The sequence below is a fragment of the Crinia signifera genome, chromosome 5 (genome assembly GCF_055691185.1).
Source record: "Crinia signifera chromosome 5, ASM5569118v1, whole genome shotgun sequence".
Taxonomy (NCBI): domain Eukaryota; kingdom Metazoa; phylum Chordata; class Amphibia; order Anura; family Myobatrachidae; genus Crinia; species Crinia signifera.
In genome coordinates, this window is record NC_139221.1 from 307,477,111 (window position 1) to 307,491,021 (window position 13,911).

The window sequence follows — 13,911 nt, forward strand, 5'->3', positions numbered from 1 at the left end:
TGGGTGAAGCAGCTGCTGGGGCACAAAGTATGGGAGCCGGACATTGGGGGGGGGGGGGGGAGTGGCTCAGTCATCACAGTATTAGAGCCGGGGGTTTGTAGGATAATGCTGCCGGGGCATCACACAGTACGGGAGCTGGGGAGTGGGTTTAAAGCTACACAGTACGGGAGCAGGGGGGGGGGCGCGCTTTAATGCCACACAGCGGGGGGGGGGGTTAAAGCCACACATTACAGGAGCCGGGGGGGGGGGGGGGGGGGGGGGTGTTTAAAGCCACTTCAGAGTGCGCACTGCTGCGCAGCCTGTGCCTGTTTGTGTGGACCCACTCTTTTTGCTGACAGCCTGACCTGTCACAGCAGCAGCTACAGGTCACAGACCAAGCAGCGTAAGCAGTGCAGGGAAAGCGCACCTCCAGCCTTGCTCCTCCCTTCACTGCGGAAGCTGAGGGGAAGCGTCGGCGGCAGTAAGGATTAGAAGTTAAAACATTTTCAGAGGGTGCAGGGGATTGCCTTTGGGGCCAGGACTAGTGACGCTGGGTTAGTTGCTGCGGCGCCTAGCCGGCATCTGGCACCCATCGGCGGCTTTAGGTAAGCCACCCAACTTCCCTGCTGTCACCCCCCACTGTGTGCAATCCACACAGTCAGAGCCGCTTGAGCCGGCGGCGGTGACAAGGAGCGGGCGGCGAGTAGACAGCAGGCGGCGAGGAGCAGTCGTCAAAAGGCAGTTAAGCAGCCTTTGAACGCCGCCTGAAGATACTCATCTGGAAGTGCCTCAGTTACAGTCAGGGACGTGCTTTCTCCGTTATGAATGCACGCCCCTGTCACTGAGGCAGATGTGCTTGCCCAATCACATCTGCCTCAGTGACAGAGGCGTACTTTCATATAGGCAGAAAGCACGTCCCTGTCACTGAGGCACTTCCACAGGTGCCGTTTCTATAGCCTTTTTGAATGGGCTTTTACAGCCCAGTGCTCGACTTCGCCCACTGCCCGCCCCCTGATTCTGGACATTTACATTGTTAGCGGGAGGCACCGCACTTGGTGCCTCCTAGACCAATACATACTGTATATTTTTTTAAAGGGGTAAAAATGGTTATAATATAAAGCATATACTTATGACACATAATATGTGTCATAAGTATTTTCTTTGTATTATTTTAATTATGGTTAATCATTAATGACAGGGGAGGCACTGCCTCCCCTGCCTCCCCTGACTGCACGTCCCTGCCATATACAACTTCTACACATTATGCAACAAAATACTAGACCCCATTATACTTGCCCCTTACACATGATGCCAAATGGAATGAGCCAAAATTAACATAATGCCACATGGATTGTGTCAAAATTCACATAATGCCACACGGATTGAGCCAAAATTTACATAATAACACACAGATTGAGCCAAAATTCACATAATGCCACACGGATTGAGCCAAAATTCACATAATGCCACACTGATTGAGCCAAAATTCACATAATGCCACACGGATTTAGCAAAAATTCACATAATAACACACGGATTGAGCCAAAACTCACATAATGCCACACAGATTGAGCCAGAATTCACATAATGCCACACAGATTAAGCCAAAATTCACAATACGCTTCATAAACAGGGACATTGTCCACCAAAGGCGCGCATTAGACATTTACACCATAATATCCATTACACGTTAAGTTACACGCCATTATGTCCATTATGTATTATGCCAAACACCATAATGCCTATTAAAAATTATGCTACATAAGTGCTGCTTATCTACATGCTCATTGCCAAGGGTTCCATGCTCATTGCCAGAGGTCCCATGCTCGTTGCCATGTGGGATTACATGCTCATTGCCAAGGGGGAATACATGCTCGCGGTAAATGGGGGTCAGCCGCCGCCAGGCAGAAGTGATAGCCACTGACATTGGCAGAGCCTGGCTGTATTCAGAGCACTGCAGGTCCCCGCTATTTGAAATAATACCCTTTTCACACCAGAAAATGCATTCCCAGGTTGGCCCCTTTTACACCAGCCTAGTCCCTGCATTTTCTGGTGTGAGGGGTAGAGTAAACCACCCCTCCCCCCCTTTAACCAGTTATCTCATTTAACCGGCTATATCTTCGGAACCAACTGACCCATTTACATGAGACAAGTATCATATTGAAGAACTTTTGAATGGGCTTTGAATGATTTTGGTCCAGTGAAACTGGAACATTTGGTTCCAGAGTAATCTGCCCTCAAAGTACATAAACAGCCATGAAATTACATTTCAAAAATGAAAAATCGGTTTACAAGCAATATCTCTGGAACCGATTGACCGATATGGACCAGCCTGGTATCATATTGAAGGCCCAGTTGAATAAGATCAACCACAATCTTCTGTGATGCCAGGGGGGGAACTGGCAGCCGTCGGAACAGGGTGGGGGTCGGAATTGACGAGTCCCATATTATCCTATGGGGAAAAAACGGTACAGCTTTGCCAGGCGATATCTCCGGTTCCCGGGGGGGCTAGAGACACGGGGCTGGGCTCGTTGGAAAGCCCTGGTCCTTAGCTACAAAGTTAAATGACAGGGGGGCACGTGTCCGGGCGTCTACCCCCCCCCCCACGAATCTGCCACTGCCAATTGTCATATTTCAAAAATCTTCAGGTGCATGAAGGTCCATTGAGGTATTTTACCTGCTGCTTTGCTATGAGAACACTGCTTCCCATGGGTGGTACAGCCCCCCCACAGCTCCCCCCCCCAAAAAAAGGAACTGTCCCGTGAAAATCGGGGCAGTTGGGATGTATGTTGCGGTACAGATTAGAACTGAGGCAGCAGGAAGCCACAGACTGAGAGGTATATAGTTTGAGGAGCAGGAGTTCCGGCATCACAGAGTAGGGGTATACTGATCCGGTTCTACATCTGTAAAAAATTAAGTTTTTACATCAAATTTCTGTTATGTTGGTAGAGTTAGCTTATTTTTTCAATATTTTATTGAGTAAATAATTAAATAAACCATATTACATAGTAACATATAATTGCTATCGTATAAAAAAAATGGTCAAAAAGAAAGCCTTTTCACTATGTTGACCATATGGTGTCAACATTTTGTTTGGTCTCTTTAAATTGTACCCAAATCTCTGAATATCTTTGACGTCCTACACAGTTGAAGACATAGAACATGTCAGCGCTCAGAATGTTGGGGAACAGTAACTATTGTATCATTAATATCCACATTTTCATTTGTACTTGAGATCAAACAGATAATAGTGAGCGGTGGAATTTGCTAGGAGTGATTTATTGCCCAGTGTAGTGGCTACAAAGTGACTGGAAGATCTCATTAGTCTGATACAATAAAGGACATTTCCTTCCTCAGTCACTCTGTGTGATGTCTTGCAATGATCCTGCTGAAAGATTCCACCAATCCCCCAGAGAAGACATTGCTCTAGTCTTGTGGTTGTAGTATACTACGCTGTAGAATACATTGTAAAAACTGACTATAGCCCTTTTCACCCCAAGCAATAACCTGGGTCAGTGCTTTGTGTAAATGGGCTAAAAAAAAAAGTTCCTGTTACCTGGCAATCGAACCCAGGAAATGTTCAGGATTGAACACGGGTGAGACCCGGGTTCACGAGCGGTGTAAACAGGTAACCCGGGTGATCTGACTCGGGAACCGTTTACACCAATGGGGGAGTCCATACCTCCCGACCGCAGCTTCCTGCGGTCAGTCCGGAGGTTGGGCAGGGTAGCATACATTTACCTCAAGGATGGAGGCTGGGGGCTAGGCTTGCCCCCAGCTTATCGGGGGGGAGGGGCATCACAGAAGTCCTGGCTGGCGTCATCTCCATGCGCCGGTTCATGAGCAGTCTCTGCTGATGTCACTTGCCCGGCATTATACCAGGTGGGGAGGCTGGTGTAAAAGGGGTCAAACATTCGGTCGCACCTGGGTTGAAGTCAGGTCCAAAAACCCGGGTGCGACTCAGAGTTTTGGTGTAAAAGGGTTATTACACTGTATATCTCTACACGCATGTCAAATTAGTACATTTGTTTAGTATACAGATGTAGCTGCATATTTGTAACCATGGAAACAAACTAGACTGCACCGATTGGGCCCCATTTAGACATACAATAGCTAGGGCCGGTGCTAGGGTGTCTGGCGCCCTCCTGCAAACCATAAATGTTGCGCCTTTTCACATTGCCATTGCAACAAGCTGCAGCCCGATTGTGGGAGCGTATGCAACGTGCGATCCTATGGAGGATCTCATGTACATGTATGCATACACCATCTCAGTGCTGTGTCCGCAAAATTCTGCAGGCACTAAAGGTGCCCATACACGCTGCGAGAATCGCATACGTTATGGGCTAGATTGCATCGCACGGCATGCATGCACTGTGTGTGCGATGCGAACAAAAAGTATGTGCAGCACTTTTTGTACTGTGCGATGCCCGCCGGAGCGCACATCGCATCGCACACTGCTATCGCAGCGTGTATGGCCACCTTTAGGCACATAACCCAGCCCATTATTTAAAAAGTGTCTAAATTAATATAAAAAAAAATATAAAATTATTTAAAAAATTGTTATAAACATGTATAATAAAAGACTCACTGTTCTTTTGCTGTTTAACTCTTGTGCAGTCCCTCCTCTTCTATCTGCGTAGTCAGGATGCTGAGGATGCCATTATACCCCTCTCATGACTGAGGAGGAAAGGAGGAGAGAAAAGGAGGAGATGGAAGAAGATGGGAGGAGATAGAGGGGGCGGAGTGTGGAGGACTGGCAGTGGCACTGGCACAGCACACTGAGAAGAGGGAAGGAAGGGCGGCACTGCTGCCTGTTCGTCATTTGTTTGACAGCTGACAGGCGCAGGGAGCAATAGGTAGGGGGCGGATCCGGACATGACATGTCATCCAGGCATTCACAGACAGCGCTACATGCCTCAGCGCAAATGTCCGTGAGGAAGAGGGGGCAGGTCGCAGGAGGAGGTGCTGCGAGCGGCGTGCAGGAGGCAGTGACAGTGAGCGCTGAGGCAGCTCTAGCAGTGCAGGGAGGGAGACAGCGCCTGTTCAGCATGGCGCTGAAAAGCATTAAATCTAGCCATGAGGTGCAGTTTGGCTTCTTGGCAAAATCATGTTGCGGCGCTGTCACCATTATACAGTATCTTCATTTTAAATTGCTGTGCAAAATAAAGCTGCCTGGTACTGTAGGTGCCAAACTAGCCTATGGGGTGATTCAGGTTGGTTTGCAGAAGCAAACTCCTTGTGCAATGTAGGTGGGGCAGATGTAACGTGCAGAGAGTTACACTTGGGTGCCTTAGGGCTAATGCAGGGTTATGTGCATCTGCATATGGAATCCATGCTGCCCATTGATTTTATACTAGCCGCCAGATCACAGGCTTCCCATGCACAAATTAGAATCGCACAGAGCTATACTGTACATACAAGCCCATGACACGCCCACATGTCAGGGTGGTTCTCTGTGCTCGCGTTGTCACCACGCGGTTCCCACCCCGAAATGGCCAGGCTCCATCTGAGTATTGAAATACGTAAAGCTGCATATATTCACATTCAATCAGCAGCAACTGCTGCCCCTGGGCTTCCGCGCTGACTATACAATGCAGGCATCGAGGAACCGCTTAGCACATATAAACATGCAACTTGTCCTGTATGTAATATATATGTGCGTGTGAAGCATAAGGCTTTACATGCTCCTTTTAAGCCCGCCCCTAGACTTCCATTGGCTAGTTTCACAGGAGTCTGAGGGTGGGCTTAGGAGTGTGTTCAAAACCTTATGCTGATTTCTGGATCCCTTTGTGGAACCAGCCGGCGCATATATTACATACTGTACATGTATGTTTATATGCACTATATAGCCAATCCCGCAGCTGCATTTAATAATATAATGATAATAATAATAATAATAATAATAATAACAACAGTAATAATTGTATATATATATAGTGGCCTTTCTACAAATAGTCCTCAAGGACTTTAGCACATGTGCTGTATGGGGAAAAAATTACCATTTTGCTCCTGTTCACAGAGATCCATGTGACACAGGCCTATAGTGCCTGCTGTAGCAAACATGCATGGCGAACAGGTAATCATGTTCCTTAATAAAGGTTATTTAAAGTAATTACGAAGCTGCAATTTGCATTGCAAATTATTTTTCTTTTTTACCCCATGTGCTTACATTTGGCCAAATGTGCATGTGTGTGCATGTTTCTCTATGACAAGATGGTAGTGCCATTGTTCAGGCACAAGCACCTTTCTCCATGACAAAATGGTAGTGCCAGTGGTAGGGTACAAACATGTTTCTCATTTCAGGATGGTAGTGCCAATTGTAGGGTACAAGAATGTTTCTCATGTCAGGATGATAGTGCCGGTGGTAGTGCACAAGTATGTTTCTCATGTCAGGGTGGTAGTTCTATGGTAGTGCACAAGCATGTTTCTCCATGTCAGGATTGTAGTGCTGGTGGTAGTGCACAAGCATGTTTCTCCGTGTCAGTATGGTAGTTCCGGTTGTAGTACACAAGTATATTTCTCCAGGTCAGTATGGTAGTGCCAATGGTATTGCACAAGCATATTTTTCCAGGTCGGGATGGTAGTGCTGGTGGTAGTGCAGAAGCTTGCATCTTCAAATGATATCAACTGCTCAGATCTGGGCCTTTCTTGACAGATGTTGGCTTGGCACACCTTGACGCCTTGAATTGCATTCCCCTGGTTTCTTCCCATCCATCCAAAATGATTGCCCATTTTCTTTGATGTTGATGCATTTTCATGGAGTACAACGCACTTGTCCCAACCAGAAAAGGAGCAGATTTTTGTCCAGCCAGACCCTTTCCACACTTTACTTCTTCCATGATGGTACTGTATGTACAATCACAATGTACCATCAAGAGACAGATTGAATAAAGCAAATTGTCGCTTATGTGTGTGTGTGTTTGTGTACTATCACGTCTTCTGTTCTGCACTTGCAAGTGATTACTTTGCTTGGCTGAGCATGTGAGTCACAGATGCGAAACAACACTAAATCTTTACAACGTTGTGTTATGAAGCAGCTGCACCAATCTTAAACTCTGGTTAAGAAAACAATTATGGCCGGGTACAATTATCTCATTCTAATTGATATTTTGACGCTGTGAGCAGAAATTGACATTTTCTTTTAAATGAAATAATTGATTTCCTGAATATTGGATGCACTCAGACAAGGACAGGGGGACGTGGCAAAACAGGAGTAAAATTGAAGGGGGTTTTGGAAGATCAAAAACATTATTAGTAATGATTAGATCCATAAATGTTCTCTGAAACACCTGTTTATCATGCACCAATAATAAGTCATAAAGGGCTATATTTGTAGTGTATGAACCGACTTTTCGGGGTTATTTACTAAGATGGGATGTTGCTATAGGCAACCAATCACAATCTACTTCTTATTTATGTAGCATATTTTAGAAGATAATAGATAGAATCTGATTGGTTGCCGTAGCAACACACCATCTTCAATAGAACTCCCACCTTAGAAAATTGACGTCACAGACAGGAGTATTGCATGCTGCCTAGATCAGTGAAATGCACAGTGGCGACGGGACCTAGTCATGTGACTTGGTAAGATCAGCTTCTACAATAAAAGGAATGGTTTCAACCCTCGTAATAACACTGTAAATATCCAACGGACAATGAGGGCGGACTTATATACCTGAGTTTGAAAACAAGGATCTTTACGCATGGGCGTAGCCAGAACTTTGTGGGTCCCATAGCAGAATTTTAAAAGGGTTCCTAATTCATTGCATCTAGAGAGACACCTCTGTTCATTGTATGCCCCATAATACTGTCCTACTACATTTTATGCCCCATAATAGTGTCCTACTACATTTTATGCCCCATAATAGTGTCCTACTACATTTTATGCCCCATAATAGTGCCCTTGTTCATTTTCTGAACTATAGTAGTGCTCTAGTTCACAGTATGTCACCTTGTATGGCTGCCAGTACCCATTATACCAGACAGTGGGCGAGATGTATTAAACTGAAAATGCGGTAAAACCCCCGTTTTACCGCATTTTCATATTTTCTAAAGCCCAGCCGCACCTGTTAGACCCAGAGGGAGATCCACCAACCTGCCCCCTAACTCTGTTGCCTCTGAACCATGATCCGTGGGTCAGTGCTGGAACTAGGCTTCGCCTATAACAGCCATGTTCGAAGGAGCTGGTTAGGCCTGCTCCAACCCCGATGCCACCAGGTCTTGAGGAGGAACAACGGAACCACGGAGATGACCAGACAGCAAGAGGAGGACTAACTAACCCCGGAATGGGCAGGCCGGAGAACCCCTCTTAAAGAAACTATATGCAACAATGCACAGTGGTGGTAAATACGTAAATATAAATGCAGCAATGCACAAGGGATAAAATATGAATAATGATAAATGCTACTATGCACAGAAGATGGTATCTAAGTAAATGATAAATGCAACAATGCACAGAAGATGGAACCAAAATGCAAACAACCTCTGTCCCAAGTCCTTGCACTACAAGGGACCAAGCCCACAGTGCAGATACCCAGTGAAGGATATAGATATAGAAGGAGGCAAGAGGGCAGAGGGAATAATGCAGGGAAAAAACTCCAAATTTATCTCAAGCTGAGGCTGGAACTCTGGAGCAATAGCTGAGGAACCACGGGAACCAAAAACACCACTAGGACGAAGCTGAGGCAGGGTCCAAGAAGCTATAACCGGCGTCTGTTCCCAGCAGACGCCGGCTATTTATTCAAAACTGCCGCCCCTGATGACGTCAGCCGCACTTCGGAGCGCTGCCGAGCGGAAGTTCGGGGACATTGCCTAGCAACGCCCCGACGCTCGGCTACAGGAGATGCATTGCCTGGCAACATCCCCGAGGCTCACTTGGAGTGCTACACCCGCCACCCGCCCCGGACCTGCTAGCCGCAGGAGAAGATCTGGGATGGCGGCAGCTAACAGCACCGATATCGTCGGGCAGGGTATCGCCACCTGCCGCCTCCGCTGAAACCCAGCCGATCTCCCCCTCCCTTAGGATTACCTTCTTGAAAGGTCCTCCTGGACCCTGGAAGGTAAACCCCTCCTCCACCTAGCAACGCATCCGGACGTCCTTCTGGCTGCAGGGGGGAGGAAGAGGTACCGGGGACAGCCTGCTTAGCTGTCCCCGCGTGAGGGGAGAAGCAGGCGACAGGGAGGTGACGGAGACCCCCCGCACACCACAGTACAGGTATCGCAGGGGGTCTCCGTCACCGCACCGCGATGCCAGCCACATATGTTAGTACATATACGCTGGCATCGTGGTGGGCAGGTGCGGGCAGGCGGCGATGTATTTTAATACATCCCACCCAGTACCCTTAGATCACATTATGACATACAGCGTCCCCAGTTCAAATTGTGCCACATTACATTGACCCATATCATATTATGCCACATAATAGTGCTCCAGTTCATATTATGCCACACTATAGTGCCTGTAATTCATATTGTGCTAGTTACAGTGCCCTAGTTCATATTATGTAACATTATAATGCCGTCCAGTTCATTTTATACCACATTACAATGAGGTGGTCCATGGGCGTAACTAGATGTATTATATGTGAAAGTTTGTAAGGGCCCTTTATACCACCCACTGGTGAAATGTAACTGTGACAGGGAAGGTGGCCCCTCTCAGCTCTGGGTCCCATAGCAGCTGCACCACCTGCACCTATGGTAGCTACACCCTGTATATAACACATGTAACTGTGACAGGGAAGGTGGCCCCTCTCAGCTTTGGACCCCATAGCAGCTGCACTCCCTGCACCTATGGTAGCTACACCCTGTATATGACACATGTAACTGTTACAGCAAAGGTGGCCCCTCTCAGCTCTGGGCCCCATAGCAGTTGCACTCCCTGCACCTATGGTAGCTACACCCCTGTATATAACACATGTAACTGTGACAGGGAAGGTGGCCCCTCTCAGCTCTTGGCCCCATAGCATCTGCACCCCCTGCACCTATGGTAGCTACACCCCTGTATATAACACATGTAACTGTGACAGGGAAGGTGGCCCCTCTCAGCTCTGGGCCCCATAGCAGCTGCACCACCTGTCCCTATGGTAGCTACACCCCTGTATATAACACATGTTACTGTGACAGGGAAGGTGGCCCCTCTCAGCTCTGTCCCCATAGCAGCTGCCCCCCCTGAACCTATGGTAGCTACACCCCTGTATATAACACATGTAACTGTGACAGGGAAGGTGGCCCCTCTCAGCTCTGGGCCCCATAGCAGCCGCACTCACTGCACCTATGGTAGATACACCCCTGTATATAACACATGTAACTGTGACAGGGAAGGTGGCCCCTCTTAGCTCTGGGCCCCACAGCAGCTGCACTCCCTGCACCTATGGTAGTTCACCTCTGTATATAACACATGTAAATGTGACAGGGAAGTTGGCCCCTCTCAGCTCTGGGCCCCATATCAGCTGCACCACCTGCACCTATGGTAGCTACACCCTGTATATAACACATGTAACTGTGACAGGGAAGTTGGCCCCTCTCAGATCTGGGCCCCATAGCAGCTGCACTCCCTACACCTATGGTAGCTACACCCCTGTATATAACACATGTAACTGTGACAGGGAAGGTGGCCCCTCTCAGCTCTTGCCCATAGCAGCTGCTCTCCCTGCACCTATGGTAGCTACACCCCTGTATATAACACATGTTACTGTGACAGGGAAGGTGGCCCCCCTCAACTCTAAGCCCCTTAACAGCTGCACTCCCCGCAACCATAGAATATGCGCCCTTATCTTTACATATAGCAGAATAATCACTAGAATGTATGTAATCTGGGGCAGGAAAGAAATTTGATGCCCTATCTTCCTCATATCACCAAATTCACCTAATCTATTAATATGCCTCTGCACTATTGCGCTTAGCTACTTGGGCTATTGCTCCTCCTACAGGCATATTATAAGGTGGATGGTGGCTTACCTCCAGCAAGAACAATTTTGGGCATTGTTGTGCCAGTTTCTTGATCACCACCAAGTCTAGGTCTGAGGTCCCAGTATACTATATACAGTCTACAGATACTGCTGTGGCTACATCCTCATAGGAGTGTTACCACACTGACCAATAGGAAGCTATTGAATTGTGTAGTCTCCTCCTACCAGGAGTCTAGCCTTGCACATCCTTAGTGCAGCGGATGTGGCCAAGTATGTGGGAAGCCCTGCTGTGCCTCTACTGCTTTGTACTCCCTCTCAGGAACCCTTGTACCTTCATGCCTAGGTTCAGAAGATCTGCATACTGGAGGGGTTGTCCAATCACTTCTGTCACTGATGACTCTCATGTAACTGTGACAGGGAAGGTGGCCCCTCTTAGCTCTGGGGCCCATAGCAGCTGCAAGGATGAATTTGGATGGGAGGGGGATCAAACTTTTGCAGCGGGACCACCAATTTATAGTATGGACCCGTTGGGGACAGTAAGGGCGAGATGTATTAAAATGAAAGTACGGTAAAATTCCTGTTTTACTGCATTTTCATATTTACTAAAACCCGGCTGCACCGATATCGCCGGGCAGGGTATCGCCACCTTTGGGTGGCGATACTTTATAGAAGCCTATGGACTTCTTTTCGCTGCCTCCACCGCAACCCCGCCGCTTCGCTGACCGCCCCTCTCCCTTGGGCTTACCTTCCTGAAAGGTCCTGCTGGACCCTGGAAGGTAAACCCCTACTCCCCCTAGCAATGCAGCCGGACGTCCTTCCGGCTGCAGGGGGAGGAGGAGGCACGGGGACAGCCTGCTTAGCTGTCCCCGGCGTGAGGGGAGAAGCAGGCGGCAGGGAGGTGACGGAGACCCCCCGCACACCACAGTACAGGTATTGCGGGGGGTCTCCGTCACCGCACCGCAATGCCAGTCGCATATGTTAGTACATATGCTCTGGCATCACGGCGGGCAGGCAGTGAAGGGTGGCGATGTATTTTAATACATCCCGGCCTAAGTTTGAAATGTTTCGGTTTTTGCTGTAATTATCCTTTGAACGTGTTCTAAAAAAGAAATATTGGCCCATAACCAATGATCAGAACGGGAACACTTCATTTCTGTATAGAAGCCGCAGTCCAGAGCTTAGAAAACGCTGTGCTCCTTTGGATCTCTCCAGCGCAAATAATCAGGATTAAATGAATATAATACAAGTTACACACAAAGCTTATAGAGCCCTGTGTGTGCTAAAGAAACCAGTAGGCTGTTGTCGGCTTCGGGGGGGATTACAAAGAGTTAAGTGTACCTGACAGGTTGTTTTACAAATCTCTCATTTTGTAGCTGAAAGCCCAAACACTCTCTTACAAAGAATTATTTACCAATTTTAAAAGGTCTTGGCACCATCAACGTGAGTGCGGGGTTCGGAGCACGGAGTTAGTTGCCAAGGTGACACATACTTATAAATATAACACATCTCCTAATGCGCTTTTAACATAGTATTTTATGACTTTTAAATCAGGTACATTAGCAAATATATGAGGTAATTTAGCTGAAAGGCCATTTTGTATAACAAGTCTTTTATGTTACATTTCTCTAGATGTTTCAGCTAAAGCGCTCCGTGTGACACCAGTTAGGTTGCAGTCTTGCCGTCAAGCGCAACATTCAGCTGGCTGAGATGAAAACGTCCTCATTTCTGTGTGTGTGCGTGAGAAAGATAGAGTGTGTGTGTGTGTATGTATGTGTGTGTGTGGGCGGGATCTACCAAGCATTGGCTGTACATCCTGCCGCCCATCGCAAATGTACTAACATATGCGGTGAGCATCGCAAAGGGCAGCTCTCCTGATAAGAGCTTCCCTTTGTGATCCCCGCCGATGCCTGGACTTTCTCATTTCTGACAGGGAAGTTCGACTGCGCATGCGCAGAGAAGCTGGCAGCCGCGGGGCATGCTGGGAGGGATCCGTGTCCGATCCCTCACACAGCAGCGCTGTGAAGAGAAGGCCGTAGGCAGTGGAGCCCCGCCGAGGGAGCTTTAGTGCATTTTAAAATGCAGTAAAAACCCAGAAAACTGGGTTTTTAACACATTTTTGTTTAGTTCATCCCGCCCTGTGTGTTAAGGAGGAAAACGTGTCTGTTTATGAAGTGTGTAAAGCCCCACACACACTAGCCAACAGGGGCCATGGGCAATATTGTCTGTAAACACTGAACGAATACCGTTCGGTGATGTCACAGGGACCCCACTTTGAAAAGCTACCCTGTCATTCGTGTCACACAGAAAATGGTGGACTGTGGTGTTTACATTTTGTTATTGCGGATCGTGATGAATGTTTCCCTGCAATTTGAGGAATAACACAATCCATGACAACACTGTACACACTCGGTAGTGTTTACATGGCCTAGATGCTAAAGCCCCACCGCTCCTCCTCAGACCCAAATAACTTTATTCCTCCTGGCTGCAGCGTGACGGTGGCGCTGCACTTGGCAGTACAGTGATGCTTGGGACGAGCTGGAACTGGCCAGTACACCTGAGGCAGCAGTCTCGTTGTGGCGCCTCACAGGCTCCAGACAGGTTCCCTTCATCCCGTTCCCCACCCATTTAACATCTTCTCTCCTGCATATCTTCCTCTCACTGTTCATGAGAGATCCTTACCTTGCTGCTGGAGCAGCCGAGATCCCAGCCTGATCCCTCCTGCAGTCTGGCATTCCAGTCTGGCTGTGTGATTATCACATGCTGGTCCCGGCCTGGAGGCTCCGCTGGAGAGATGATTCCTCATATATGATATGCAATATAGATTAACTTAACTGTACATTGTTGTAGCAGACGCATGGAAAGTGGCCAGATAGCGATCGCTATTAAAGAGCCAAGCAGGGCTTTCTCTTGTCCCTAATACTCAATTAACGTCAATCTGTGTAGCCCAACTTGCCTCAGGTGTAAACTGTGGATGTCCAGTCTTCTGGCCATTTTAAGAATGACATCATCTTTTACAGTTGTAAGG